Raw genomic sequence first — 14,107 nt, forward strand, 5'->3', positions numbered from 1 at the left:
AGGAAAGAGACAACAGATTAATTTAAAAAAAAAAAAAAAAAGGAAAAAAGTCAACCAATGCTCTGGCTATCACTTCAGTGGTGGAAACAGAGGCACAGTTTTAGGCTACAGGTCTTGGTTTTATCTGTTCCCTAGGGCTAAATAAAGGTTTTCTAGGAAAGCAGGCATTGGAACAAGGACAAATAGCTATGCCCAACCTCAGTGAAATCCTTGTCAGAATGCATGGAATAGTCCTGGCACGTGCTACAAGTAAAAGCCTTTAGTGAAGGTACCAGATCGCTAATTCCCAAACCTTTTGGAAGAACTCTGCCAACCCTCAAATTTTCTCGCAAACCACTGCACACCCAATCAAGCTTAGGAAATGCAGACTTGGTAGCTCATATGTCTTTAGGCTTAATATGCTTCTATGACCCAGATGTAGCCCACTCACCACAGGCGCACGGACCACCAGCAGTTACTAAACCACAGCTGGAGTTCTCCTGGGCTCAGAGGATAAAACTGAGCCTTTGAGGTCAATGGGAGTCTTTCCACTGACTTCAACAGGCTTTAGATCATGGCCTTCCCACGCTTGCTTAAAGGCAATACTGCTGACAAGATTTTAACAAGGGATTGCAAGCAGCATTGTTCTGGTAGTTGTATGAGTCCCCACTGGTTTTTGCCCCCTCCTTTCCCCCTCTTTTTTTTTTTTTTTTTTAATTTTTCAGGTGAATCCCTTCCTCTGCATTGTTCAGCATCTCTGGAAATCCAGCTGCTGAGCTGGGTGAGTATATTCAGGCATACAACTTTTCAGAGTTTGTCCTCAACCTTTTAGTACCATTTTGGTATTTGTAATTAGAAAGTGTCTGCAGGACCCCTGGAGTTTGTGGGGTGCAGGAGCAGCCAGCAGACCTGGTCATCATTTGATTCTCTTTCTTCATTTCAAGAAAGATTCATTTTTATCTCGCATTTTCACTAAGGAAAAGATCTGAGATGACGACTGCAAGCATCCTCCAATGTGATGAACTGCTTGTCTCTTCACTAAGGATCAACGCATCCCATCCTACAGTTTAAAGCAATCTGGTTTATCTACATCAAAATACCCATTTGGTGACTTATCCCCCACCTCTAGGAAAATTTTTTGTCTGACTAAATGAAAATATTCACAGCAAAAGGTGACATTGAACCCTTATATATTTTGTTGATTTAATTTGAATTTGAGTCTTACCCCTACAGCTTGATGAGGTTAATTTCCCCTAGATATCCCCAAAGTAGATGCCAACATTCAGTTTGGTCATCTCAAGCTTTCCTTACAGACAAGGGTGTGAGGCCCTTTCATAGTTTGAGCTATCTGATCAAATATGAGTACCAATTATATGAATTGAGCTATACCCTACAGAGCCTATCCATAGACTTTTAGGAATCTGCAGTAACCAATTCAGACATTAAATATCTGGTCTTGGTCAGAAAAACAGCACCAGTGCTGTCTCAGCTTTGTGTCTTGATGCCCTATGTGCTACATGAAGAGAAGAGTCTCTACTAAACTATGCCACTACTAGAAGATTTTACTAAAGATTCTTCTAACTAAGGTAGATGATGTGGTCTGTTTCTCAGATTTTTCAGTGCATCATTTTTCAAATATGGCTTCAGTCTCCTGTTGAGCTGTTCTTCTTGCTGCAAGCAATTACTCTGGATAGATTAATGTAATTTTTGCTTATATGGATGGCTTATAGTTTATATGTTCTGTTTCTTCCGTGCTCAGGTGCCATACTTCTTCTGAAATTAATCTTGCTACAGGTTAGGCATTTTTTTTAAGTGTCATGTTATCATTCCTTGCGCTAGTAATTTAAGATGAAATCTTCCCTGCCACCTGCTGTGTAATGGATCGAGCTGTCCTTTAGCCAGTAAAAAGAAGACACCAAAGTGTTGTTGTATCAGTAATATCTGTTGGAACCCTTTTTCTTGGAAGATGTTAATAGGAACAGTCAATAGCTGAATATAATAATAGTTATAGGTAATAGTTGTCCCTCTTGCTACTCCTCTTGACATTGCTTTTACTTGTATGTTTACATTCAGAATACGTGTTCAGAATTCATGGTGGTTTTCTCTTATGATAAGAAGAATGCTTCCGAGCAATAGAAAAGATGAATTACACATCTGAAGTACATTTACTCCCACTATAAAAAATATCTCCCTTACAAATAATACAGATTTCCACTAATGTGAACAAGAATCCTCAGGTCAATATTTCTAAAGTCATTTTTTGAATCAGAATTTCCAGTCATAGGCAATAATGAAGGAAAGAATTTTATTTTCTTAGTCAGATTAAAAGCAAATTTCCAAATGCCAAAATTTCTCATGAATTAGAAATCCTGAAATTTGGCTGGCTTAATTTCCTAACCCTGGTATCTGCAGTTGTGCCAGAACTACAGAATAAATAGGATTTCCACAGTTTGACTCACAGTAAATAAAGGAGCTAGTGTATGCAAGCCAAAAGTGATGTGATCTGGCCTTTACTGATAAATTGTTAAGTATGAGAATATTACCTGGGAGGAGTTTGATTTTTCAATTCTTTTTCCTAATGGTTACTTTACAGTACCTTCTCTTTATATCTTGTATTCACACCTTCTAATGAGGTATTAATGAGCTGTTTGTGGTTTCTTTAATTTAGGGCAAGACCATTAAGGGAACATGAAGTCTTTACTAGGTTCCAGATTCTTAATAAAAGAAGTGATGCATTATTAGATAGGTCATACCTGAAAGCTTCCAGCACAGAGCAGTGACTATTGCCTTTGGGGCGGTTGTGTAGTTGTAGGCTGTTTCCTGGTGTTAAGATTTCCTGCAATGGGTTATATTTGCAGAGTAGCCTGGTTTGTTTTTTGGCTCTTATACCAAAATACCACTTTCTCAGTAATTTTACTTGTGTTCTTTTTCCTCTAATGAATAGGGATGTAGGCTTGAATAGACAAAGACGAACTCAAAAATGGCAAAATAGATGTAGATTTACATTACTAGTACTAAGTGTGTATCTTTGTGCATCAATCACCCAGATTTATTTCCAAGCTTCACCAGGATCCATATGTAGCTTCGAGAACACCATTTATTCTTCCCATGCATTAGCATCCCCCTGTATAAAAAGGTGGTAACATGACTTTCAGTCTCCTATCATTTGTGTTTTGCCATTTCTCTGGAATGTCAGTGACAGTTTGGTAGGTCTATTAAATGGTTTACCAATAGGGAGGCTTTCTTGGAAACAAAGAATGAGAAGAGCCAGTTTGGGACTAATTTTGAAGTTGGATGTGACTTCAAAGCTAACCCTACTTTGAGCGAGGGATGTGACTGGACACCTCCAGAAATACCAGAAATACCTCCTGACCTTAATTTTCCATGATTATAACAGTCATGTCTTTATGTAGCCATAAAGTCCCATTCTGCAAAGCACCAAGCTACGTCCTGGAACCACACAGATTTCTAATCTACACTGCCAGCTCCTTATCTTGGCAGAGATTTTGTATATACAAATAACTAACAACAGTAAAAAAGACTTCACAAAGATATGGTAGTGGGACTGCAAAAAGCCAGCTGCCTTCCAGCTTCCTTGTTTAATCCTTAGCATATTTTGTGTCTAGGCAGCTCCAGTCCTCTCTCTGCCAGCCACTGTGAGGCCACCAGGTCCTACAGTTTTCTTTTTTTGTTTTGTTTTGTTTTGTTTTCAGCTTTACTGTAATTTTATTCATATCAGACAAGTGAGAAAGCTTAATGTTGTTGAAAGATGCTGGCTACTTCCTCTGTTGTACAACCTGTCTAGCCCAGACTCATTGCCTACATTTGCTTCCCACCAACACCACCTTTAATGTGAGGAAATGCCGTGACATCATCCAAATCATCAGAACTTTCAAGTGCAAAATATTTATTAGAGGAACTAGCAAAAAAAAAAAAAGGCATCTTAGAAAAGCTTTCCACAAAGCATTTCCGGTTTTGTGAGGTCCTAGAAGGATCTATGGAATAGGCAGATATAAAAAGGGAGATAAAGTCTTATGTTTCTGGCTCAAAGTTGACTTTGTGCTGACCTTTTTAACTCATTTTTTTCTGAGAACATAAATTGTGTATACTACTGGGTTTTACAGTAAAGACCTTCTTCTTATTCTTGGGATAGATTCTTTCAAGCTCTTTCACCTATCCTGTAATTGATATTAACCTATTTAAACACTTCAATGTGTCTAAACCAACTGAACTTCTGCTCAGAATGAGTTAACTGCCATTCCCTTGTATTTTCTATTAGTTATTACTCCTTAAGAAAATGGCAGACCGATGGGATTTTTCCTCTCAGATTTATGTCTTTGGAGCCGTCTTAGCACAAAGAGTGTGGATATGCTTTTCTTTCCCATTTACCTGCTGCAAGGCAAACAGCAAAGTCACTTGGGTCTTGGCCTCTCTTATCTCTGATGGCTCATGCAGAATCAGGCTTTAAATGACAGTGAAATGGAGATAATCATTGACCAGCAGTGTTTTCTTTTGGGTTGGACCAGTAACTTTGGGAAGAGCATTGGCCCTGATCATCCTAGAAGACAGTCTACCATCACATGTAGCAGTCTAAGCCTTGTGAGCTTAGACATTAAGGACTGTGATGAGACACTTAGATCCCTGCCTCTGTGGAATGGAGTGATATGGTTGGCCTTTTAGAAATGTTGTAAAGTTGTTCTTTTTCCTGTTTCATTTCAGTCACAGAGCAAAGCAGCTGTGATACCCAAGGACGATCCAATCCCAGATGAACTTCTGTAGCCATTTAAAGGTGACTTGGTGTTTGCATTGCTGATAAGTAGTTTACAGTCTTGGTGGACAGGAGCAAAGGATAGAGACAAAATGGGGCTGAGCTACAGAAACCAAATATAAAGCACAAAAAGGAGGGAAAAAAAAAAGCCTTGAGGAGCCACAGAGAAAGGTGTGGTATCCAACATCTATAAAAATGTGGTTTTCCAGTGTAGGCAGCTAAATATAAAAACCCTACGGAGAACTATAAATTCCTAATAAATATGATTGAACTACTGGAGAAAATCAGGCAGACTAGGCTCAAGAAAACAGAAGCAAAGCTGAGAGCAAGCTGGGGCCAGGGATACATCCATTTATGATGTGTATTTTACGTTACTCCGGAACTTGAGGATTTGTGACCTGGGTCAGGATCTGGTGAGCGCCATTCGAGGGCATGCACCCTGGAGAGCCATGAAAAATGAAGGTTGTTCTGTGGCACGGAGAGGGAACGGTGTCGACGGCACATCTCCCGGAGGATAGCCAAGGGCACTGTGCCTCTGAGGGACACAGACCAACTACCTTTCTCACCCAGTGGTATCTGGAATAAGTATTTAAATCTGGCCTAGACCAGCTGAAAATGTGTTTTTTTTTATTTTTCCTCCCTTTTCCAGTTCAGCTAGTCTGGTCAATGAGTCGTGGGCATGAAAAACAGTTTCTGTTTCTACCTGCTTAGGTTTCAAGGACAGGATAAACAGTTATGCATCTGATTATCTCAATGGTCTTGGGCTTGAAATTAAAGCAGTTATCAGCACAGCAGAGAGAAAACAACCTTCATTTCAGGCATTGGCCTAGCATACCAGCCTTGATCCACAATTTCAGCAGCCTATAACTTTCTATTTTATTATTATTTGTACTGTTTTCAAAAGGTTCTAACAGTTATTTGCTAAAGAAGGAGACCTCAAGACCATGTCATGGAGTGTGGGTTGATCTTATTCTTCAGTGAAGATTGCCAAAACTAGCAGAGAAAATTGTCTCAGCAAAGAGGCTGGAGGGAGTAAATGGCTGCAGAACATGTGTGGAAAATGGGAGCTGAAATCAGCATGGCCTTCACTTTTACCTGAGTACGACGACAGGCATCCAAGGCAGCTGTTTAGGTTTGTATTGAAGGCACATAATAAACAGTAGTGGATGGAAGTGGTTGGAGAGAGGAGGGATGGCTCCAAATCTTTTTTTCTCCCCCATGAATCTTCAAAACACTTTAGCCAAAGAAAACAAAGCAGGATGTACCCAAGGCTGGAAATGCTAAGCTGCTGGAGAGAGTGCAGCCAAGGTGCTGAGGGCAACCTCTGCCCCTTTCCACTGCTATAAGAACTATATAAGATCTATAGGAAGGCTTTATCCAAAGCAAACTGAAAGGAAGCTATTTTTTGTGGCATGGCTTTTTTGGGGTGGGTAATGGTGAAGTTCTTGCTTGGGTTTTGGGATGTTCTTAATGTGGCTCGGAGCAATTCAGGTCTGTCCTGACCTCTGGGACTGGAGTTGAAACCTTCTTCAAAATTTCTCCTGGCTCAGTTTTTTTTTTTTTTTTTCCCTTTGGACAACTTTTGTTCCTGCCAATTATTCAACAAACCCTTCCTTGTCTTTCTGGAACAGGGTGGCTGTGTGGGAACCTCTCGGTTTTATTTGGTAGGAAATGCCATGATTCTGAAATCTGGTTTTGTTCTGAAGTGGAAGAATATACGAACAAATACATTTTTTTTCCCCAAAGTTTCCTGCAAATCACAATCAAAATGATCTGTTTCAAAAACTGAGCCATTTCATCCTGGCTGCAACCTTTCCAAATTTGATAGGAACATTTTAAAAGTTGGTAAACAGAAGCTAATGCCTGCCATTTCAACAAGTTCAAAATGTTTTGTTCTGATTTTTTAGCTGTAAATAAGATTATTCCAAAATTGACAGTTTCCCAGGACAAGTTTTGACGTTGAAAAAGGGGCACTTTGTGATAAAGAGCATTCCCTTTTGTTTTTCTGTAGCCATGCCTTATGGAGAATTGTGAATCTTCTTCAAATACAAAGCATAGTTTTTTTAAATGCTACAGCGCTGTTATCTCAAAACCTCCTAAAATGCTTTACAGGACACAGATAATACATGAAACATAGCCACCTTAGAGCCATATTTAACAGGTCATGTACAAAGCCTGGGAATACCTTGCAGTGCCAGGGGAGACAGACTGGAGCAGGCTCTCCTACATAACTGGGGAAGTTTAGGGGAAGAAGGAGAACGGGAGGGTGGGTTGTAATCTGGAGGATAAAGTTTAGCCCATTGATCTGCCAGGACAGTGATTCAGTGGCTGTTAACAAAATGCATTTCCACTCACCAAGTTACAATCAGAGCTGGGCAATGTTGCCTAATGGATAAAATGCTGTGCTAGGACTCACAAGACTTTGATTCTGCTCTGAGTGCTACCCTTGAAATTCTGCGTGATGCTGGGTGAGCCGTGCTGTGCCTTCAAGTCCCCATTTTCTCTCTGTTGGCCTTTGCTAAGACGAAGTATTCTCTCACAGGTCTCACAGTGTGTTGACTGCAACTTCCTTTGGCTCTTGACTCATCCCTGCCTGATCCACCAGTAGGATTTTAAGGATGCAAACAAGACTTTGTAACCTTGCTGTTCTTCAGCTAATGGAGCCGTTGAGTTTCAGGTCTGAGCCTGGGCAGAGCAGCTTCCCATGCCAGATATCCGTGCTGAGGAGCTTTTCTGTGGGACCTGGGTGAGAAGTGCTGGCTCCTCTCTGCGCTTTCTGAAGTCACAGCCAATAAACAAGGCTGAAGCGGGAAGCTGTGATTAGCAGGGGCTTCTATCTGCCAAGAATTCATTAAAAAAATAATTGTTAGCTTCCCACCCTACTGCTGCCCGGGCTTTGCGCAAACATGACCTGTATGGAAGAAAGGAAGGGGACAGCGCGGAGTGTTTGTCACGTACGTGCCCCCAGTTTTTGTAGGGCAGCTTTGTTGGTGGTGCTGAGACTAGCCTGACTCCTCCTGAGGACAACTGCCTGGGTGCATTCAGCGAGACGTGACATCGTGTGCCCTGGCCATCGTGGGCTGAGGTTTTGTCCTTGGTTGACATCAAAACAGTAAGGGCAGTGGCTGCCATGGGGGGGCAGAAGTTTAATGGACTCTCATGCACCTGATTCCCAAACAAAGCCAGCAGCCTGACCACCCAGGACTCACACCACCTGGGAGTCTGCATCCCTAAAAGCTGCATCAGATGTGAAAAAGAAGGGAGTGGATTTCTAAGCATGCCCTAGTCCTGCTGGCTGTGGTCAGTCTTGCCAGTATTGTGGGACTACTATCAATATCTTTGTTCTTAATATATATATATATATTTTTCATTTCTTTCTGTGGGAGTAAAATCCTATCACAGCTTGTTCTTCTTCATATGAAGCATCAACAGTGCCCTGCTGGGATACTCCCAACTCTTGACTTGGAAACTCCTGGCTGGTGCCGTCAAGACAGCGGGAGCAGATGGGTCTGAGCTGGCTGGAGCCCAGCCAGGGAGGGAGGGAAGCTTAACGTGGATGGGGAGGCAGCAATGAGGACAGGGTGAAGAATAACTCTAGGCTGGTGAGGTTGTTATTATGTGATCATGGGATCATATCAATGGTTGCTTTTAATGGTTGCATTTTTCCTTTTCAATTAATGGTGTGGTTTTATACCCTAATTAATGGTTCATTCTACTATCTCCTAGTGATCTAGTTTTCACTAGATTACTGTAGCCCTTTAATGTACACATATATATTTGTGGCATATATTTCCAATAGATACAACGGAGAATGCCTAGAAATCTATAAAAGGGAGAGAGTATATATCTTGGCACAATGTTTAGCTCCATGTAATATCTTGTGTTTGGCTCTGTAAAACTCTCTTCACAGCTTTTTTTTTTTTTTTTTTTTTTTTTTTTAAATATTCAGCTCTGTACTTATATAGTTCACCCAGTGACCCAGGGTACCTGTGCACACCCATCACATAAACCAGTAAGCACCAAGTGCTTGTCACTGGCTCTCATGCTTTGGTTATATGGGTAGGCAACAGGGGCAAGCTGTCTCCTCCATGACCCACTCTAACCATAGCAAGGGGGTCTTAGGAAAGGTAAGCATGGAAACAGGTTGTGAGCCTGCTTTTTTTGGATGCCAAACCCAGAACATGGTTATCCACCACCAGCAGATGAATGGTGATGGGACCTGGGCTTGGAGCCGACAAAACCAGAAGAGGAGGTTGGGGGAGCTGGAAGCATCAGCAGTTGGCAGATGGTCTGTGCAAAGGCAGGGCCTGGCTCTGTGTTGGCAGTGATTTTCCAGGCTGGAGTGAATATAAATACCAACACAGCTGCTGTTGTTCTTGTGTGGGGCGGGAATGGGGCTTGTGCGGGGAGGGAGGGGACAGAGGAGAAGGCGGATGCAAGCGGGCATATCATCATTGGTTCATTTCCACAGCAAGCCCAGATCATGTCTGAGAGCCTGTGAAACTCATATTTCCTCGGTTAATTATAGCACTGATGCTGAGGGCAACAGCTCCCGCTGACATTTGTCATGTTGGTTGAACTCTGCTGCTCTGTTTTGGGCAGGGGAGACGAGGCTGGAGTCAGAGAACATTGCAGGGCGGGCTCCAGGGAGGGGTTCTTGCATTCTTCTTTTCCTATTTGCTCTGTCTTCTTTTTCTTACTCCCTTTCCTGTCCTTCTTACTGTCTCTCTCCCTGTCCTTCCTAGTGTTGATTTTAGCCAGCTCAAACATTAGCTTGCTGTGGGTGATTAATTGCCAGCTTTGGAAGGCAGCTTGGCAATGCAGACCATTTAGTTGGTGACTTAGCAAGCTCTCTGGGTGGTGTTTAGTGGAAATACAGCCCTGCCCACCTCAGCCAAAACATGAGTGCTGATGCCCTGTGCAGAAAGCCAGAGCTAGAAGTGGGAGGGCAGAAGGGCAGGATCAGTTCCAGAAACTGAGCAGCACTGGGAGCTACATGACCTGATCCATATTTCAGAGCGACAGCAGCAGTTACTCAGCTCCCATTTCCACCTGTAAAATGAAAGCTGTTTGCAGAAAGTCCAGTGCAGAATTAAGTACTACTAAGGGTTTGACACATCTTATTGTGCAGCGTTAATGAGCTTGGTCCTAGGAAGTGACCACAAGGTCAGTTGAATAAGCCATTTTGGTAATAGCAGATCCCTTGTTCACAGGGACTGGAAAAAGCCAGGAGTCTGCATATGATGATATGGGCATGGTATGAGATGAAGCACTACAGCCATTCGTCTTTGGAGGCCACATGCCTATAGAGTTTCACACAGGCCACCTCTTCTTTAACTGTCAAGGTCTTTGTTGAGCATCAATAAATTGATGTGTCCTGGGCCACAATTTGTGACCTCTTCCCTTTGTTTCCAGGTGCTTGGGAAGCCTTCCTCCCAGATGCTGAAAATTTAACAAGTGTTGATGATACAACCTTAAAGCTGGGAAAAAAAAAAAAAAAAAAAAAAAAAAAAAAAAAAAAAAAAAGAAGAGACAGGATTTGACTCCGGTGCAGGACTGAAGATGACAGTAAGGTTAGGAGGAATGTCTTTGACACTACAAACAAATAAATATTGAGCAGGGCCTCTGATGCAACAGAAAAAGAAACATCATGGGAAAGATGCATAGAAACAGGTGAGGGGAATGACCTTGTAGAAGCAGTAGAGGAACTTCATAGTGGTCAAAGCCAGGGAGAAGGACATAGTAAGAATAGATATCCAAGATGATGAGAGTTTTAGAAACCTTATATTCATTTCCAGACTAAATTTATTCCCAGTTTGTTTACACCCATTTGTTTTTGTTCCAGCACTGTCCTTTAACTTGAATAACTTTTCACCCTCTATGATTTCCACATCACTGATGTATTAATACACACCAACACATTTTTGTTTTATCTAGGATAAACAAAACAAGCTCTCCTAGTCTCCTCACATTTGATGGGCTTTCTGTCCACCTGATCACCACAGATGCCCTTTACTTTATCTGCTCCACTTCAAATTCACCTTTTTTGGACTTGGGGTGCCAGAACAGTTTCTGTTATGACAAGGGAGATCTTGTCCTATGCTATTAACACTTCACTAGCTTAACTGTAAATAGTTGTTGTACTGTGTACAGCTACTGCATTCTGCCTTTCTATAACTGCATCACGTCAGCAGTGCCTGATCGTGCTATGATGAAGGCATGGACCCACTTCCTTCTCCTGCAACTTCATTGTTTCCAGTGGATGAGCACTCAGCTTAAAGCAGCTATTCTTGTTATTAGTCTCTAAGTGCTTGGCTCTGGAATATTAGATTTCATTCTATTTCTAATTCTCCTGTGCTTAAGGTCATCCAATTTTTTTTGTGTATTTATACCAAGTGCCTTATAAATATGCAGGTTGATAGAGTGACTAACTTCTAACCATCATACCTCTGGATTATGGGATAATCTTGTTGTATGCCAGCCCCTCCATCTAAGGCAGAGTTTTAGCAGAGTAAAGATCAGATGTGCAATGTAATTTTCCTCACCTTCTTCGGAAATGTCTGGCATTAGCTGGTAGAGGATAAGAGACAACAGGTGAGAGGCCTTTTTGCTCTGAAGCAACAGTTCTCCTGCTCCAAACCTGAATATAATCAGGCAGAACAAATTCAGAAAGTGGTAGGGTGGCCACTGGATAAGGGCAAAACTCAATGGAAAGTACGTATTTCATATCCAGGACCCAAATACATCACATCTTGGTAAAAGCACCAGGTCTACGTCTAGCCTTCCTGATAAACGTGTTTTCCACAGAGTAAACATGGAGCCAAACAAACAAGAAATCTTAGTTCTTTTAATCTAGTTCCTCTTTTATTCTAGTGAGCATTAGTTTATACACATTATGTCATCCTCTTTGTCATGTTCTCCCACTGCTTCATGGTTCCTCAGTTACTTTAATAATTTTGCCTGTTGTGCAATGCTCAGAGGCAGCATTTGCAATTTGTTCTGAGGTTTTGGTGATCCCAGGACCCAGGTTAGCATTTTCTTAAAAGATGCTTACTATTTAATAAATGGAAGAACTGGAGATATTGACACCTTCAGAGTGGTGGAAATTACATCCCAAAGATGTCAAAAAAATGGAGCACACCCAATCTTGCCACCACGGTTTGATGCAGCAGTGTTGAAGCCAGTTGCAGGGGCATTACTGAAAATGACCAAATTGTTGTCCTTGGGATGCCATGGGACGGTGAGCTTCAATGAGGAGTAGACTCAAGGAGAACTCTGCAGGGGAAGATAAAGCACCTCTATACACAACTGATGTGAAGAAGACTGTCTTAATATCAAAATTCCATTTTTCCAAACTCTCTTGTGCATCAGCTGGAGCAATTATTCCACCTTTCCTCCCTGGACTGATGCTGCGTCTGCACCTGATGGGAAATTACTACCATGTGCCTCTCCAGAGGTAGCTGTAGTTCAGCTGTGGCAAATGATTTCTCTGTGTGATCCTTCAGAATGAAAAAGATAAATAAATAAAAATCACCCCCCAAAAAACAAAACAAAGTAAACCAAACCAAACCAAAACAAAAAAAACACATCTCGTTCCAGCCACTTTACTGACAGACTGTGTGAGTAGCAAGCTAATGGGGCTGGGAGAAGCTGCTAGCAATTCTCAGCTCTGCAGCTTTCCACTTGAATGCTCTGCAGCTGAGCTAATAGTCAGCAAAACCCTTCAATGGATACAGAAACCATTTGCACAAGATGAGGGGATGGAAAAGAGAATGCCACTGCTTTTTCTCTCCTTTTTTTCTTTCCTGCTGCTGCTTTTCTGTGTTTAAAATGGGGTCTGGAATCCAGTGACCATTGCTTGCTGGTCTCTACCCTGTTCTGAGCATGCCTCAGTCTTGTGAAAAGTACTTTGCTTCTCTCTCTGCTTATACTTCCCTCAAGAAATAATAAATAGTAATAATAGTAATAATAATAATAACAACAACAATAATAAAATCGAAGCCTCAAAACCTTTTATTTACTCTGGCTATTTTGGAATTTTCAGGTAAAATAGAAAAATAATTTAACCAGAGAACACGCATTTCTTCCACAGTACAAATATTTCAAAGTAACAGACAGTTGGACAAGCTGATCTTGAAATGCTGGGAGAGGGTTTTCCACCTGGTAGAAATCAGGTGATTAGTCAGACAGTAGAGCCTTCAAAACCTTGAGAGTCTCACCAGGCTATTTAGGCTGACCTAAGGCTTGGGAATGTGAGATATCCAGCCTCCAAGACATACCACTGAGATCCTGGAGCCTCTGGAGAGCACTGGGCTCCCCAGAGCATTGGCGCTCTCCATTGCCAGGCAGGGAATCTGAAGTTTTCCCATTGGAGCTCTTAGAGGCATTAGGCTTTCCACCCCAGGCACACCTCTGTCTCATTTGTCTACCAAAATTCTGAAATGAAAAAACGATATTATTTTTTTTCCCAGTGAAAATTTTTCAGAACATCTTCGCTGAGGAAAATGAAGTAGTCTTTTTTTTTTTTGTTTTTAATTCATTTGGAACTAAGTTTTTTAAAATAAAAATGTTGATTGATGTAGCTTTGTTCCCTGTCTTAAGGCATTGTTGTTACACTGTTTTACTACATAAGTCAGAGCAACACCAAGAAGTTCTGGGTGAAAAGGAGATTTTAATTTTAGATTGATATGTATATGTAATGATGAACAGTCTTTTCCCCAGACAGCTTAATAAATAAGCAGATTTATTGTCTGGGAGGCTGCAGCTGTGTCAGAATGCAAAGCACCCTGAAAAAGAGTTTCAAAGGTTAAGATCCTCTTGCCTTACTACATCTACAACTGTAACATCCAGATCACAGAAGTTATTTGGAAAATAAAGATAGTGGTGATTAAATCACTGTAATGTCCTGGTCTGACTCTCATTGACTGCCCACTGCATTCAGTGAAGATTTAGAGACTGTAAAAAGAAATAAAATGGAGTACATTGATGCAGAGCAACATTTCCTGCTAGCTCTGAGAAGAAGCAGTTGACCCTTTAACAATTTTACAACTAATGAATTAAAATTGTCCCATCTCAAGGCAAGCTCATTCCCTCTCTGTCCCTTTCCAGTCAGTCCATGGCTGAGGATTATAATGGTGTTACTGTGATGATGCTGCTATTTTGGGATAGGGATTTTGGCTGTCTGTCGGAGGCAGGAGAGGCTTTAAGCAGCAAGAGTTCAGTCTTCACCAGCTCAGCCGGTGGTGATAAATTAATGTTTATGATGACCGTTGGACACGCAGTTGAGGTTCTGGCCTGCCCCTTGGATTAAGCTTTGATTACCTGTCAAACCAGGCCGCTTGACAAGTTCTCAGCTGGTGT

Source organism: Cygnus olor, chromosome 4 (genome assembly GCF_009769625.2).
Source record: "Cygnus olor isolate bCygOlo1 chromosome 4, bCygOlo1.pri.v2, whole genome shotgun sequence".
Classification (NCBI taxonomy): Eukaryota; Metazoa; Chordata; class Aves; order Anseriformes; family Anatidae; genus Cygnus; species Cygnus olor.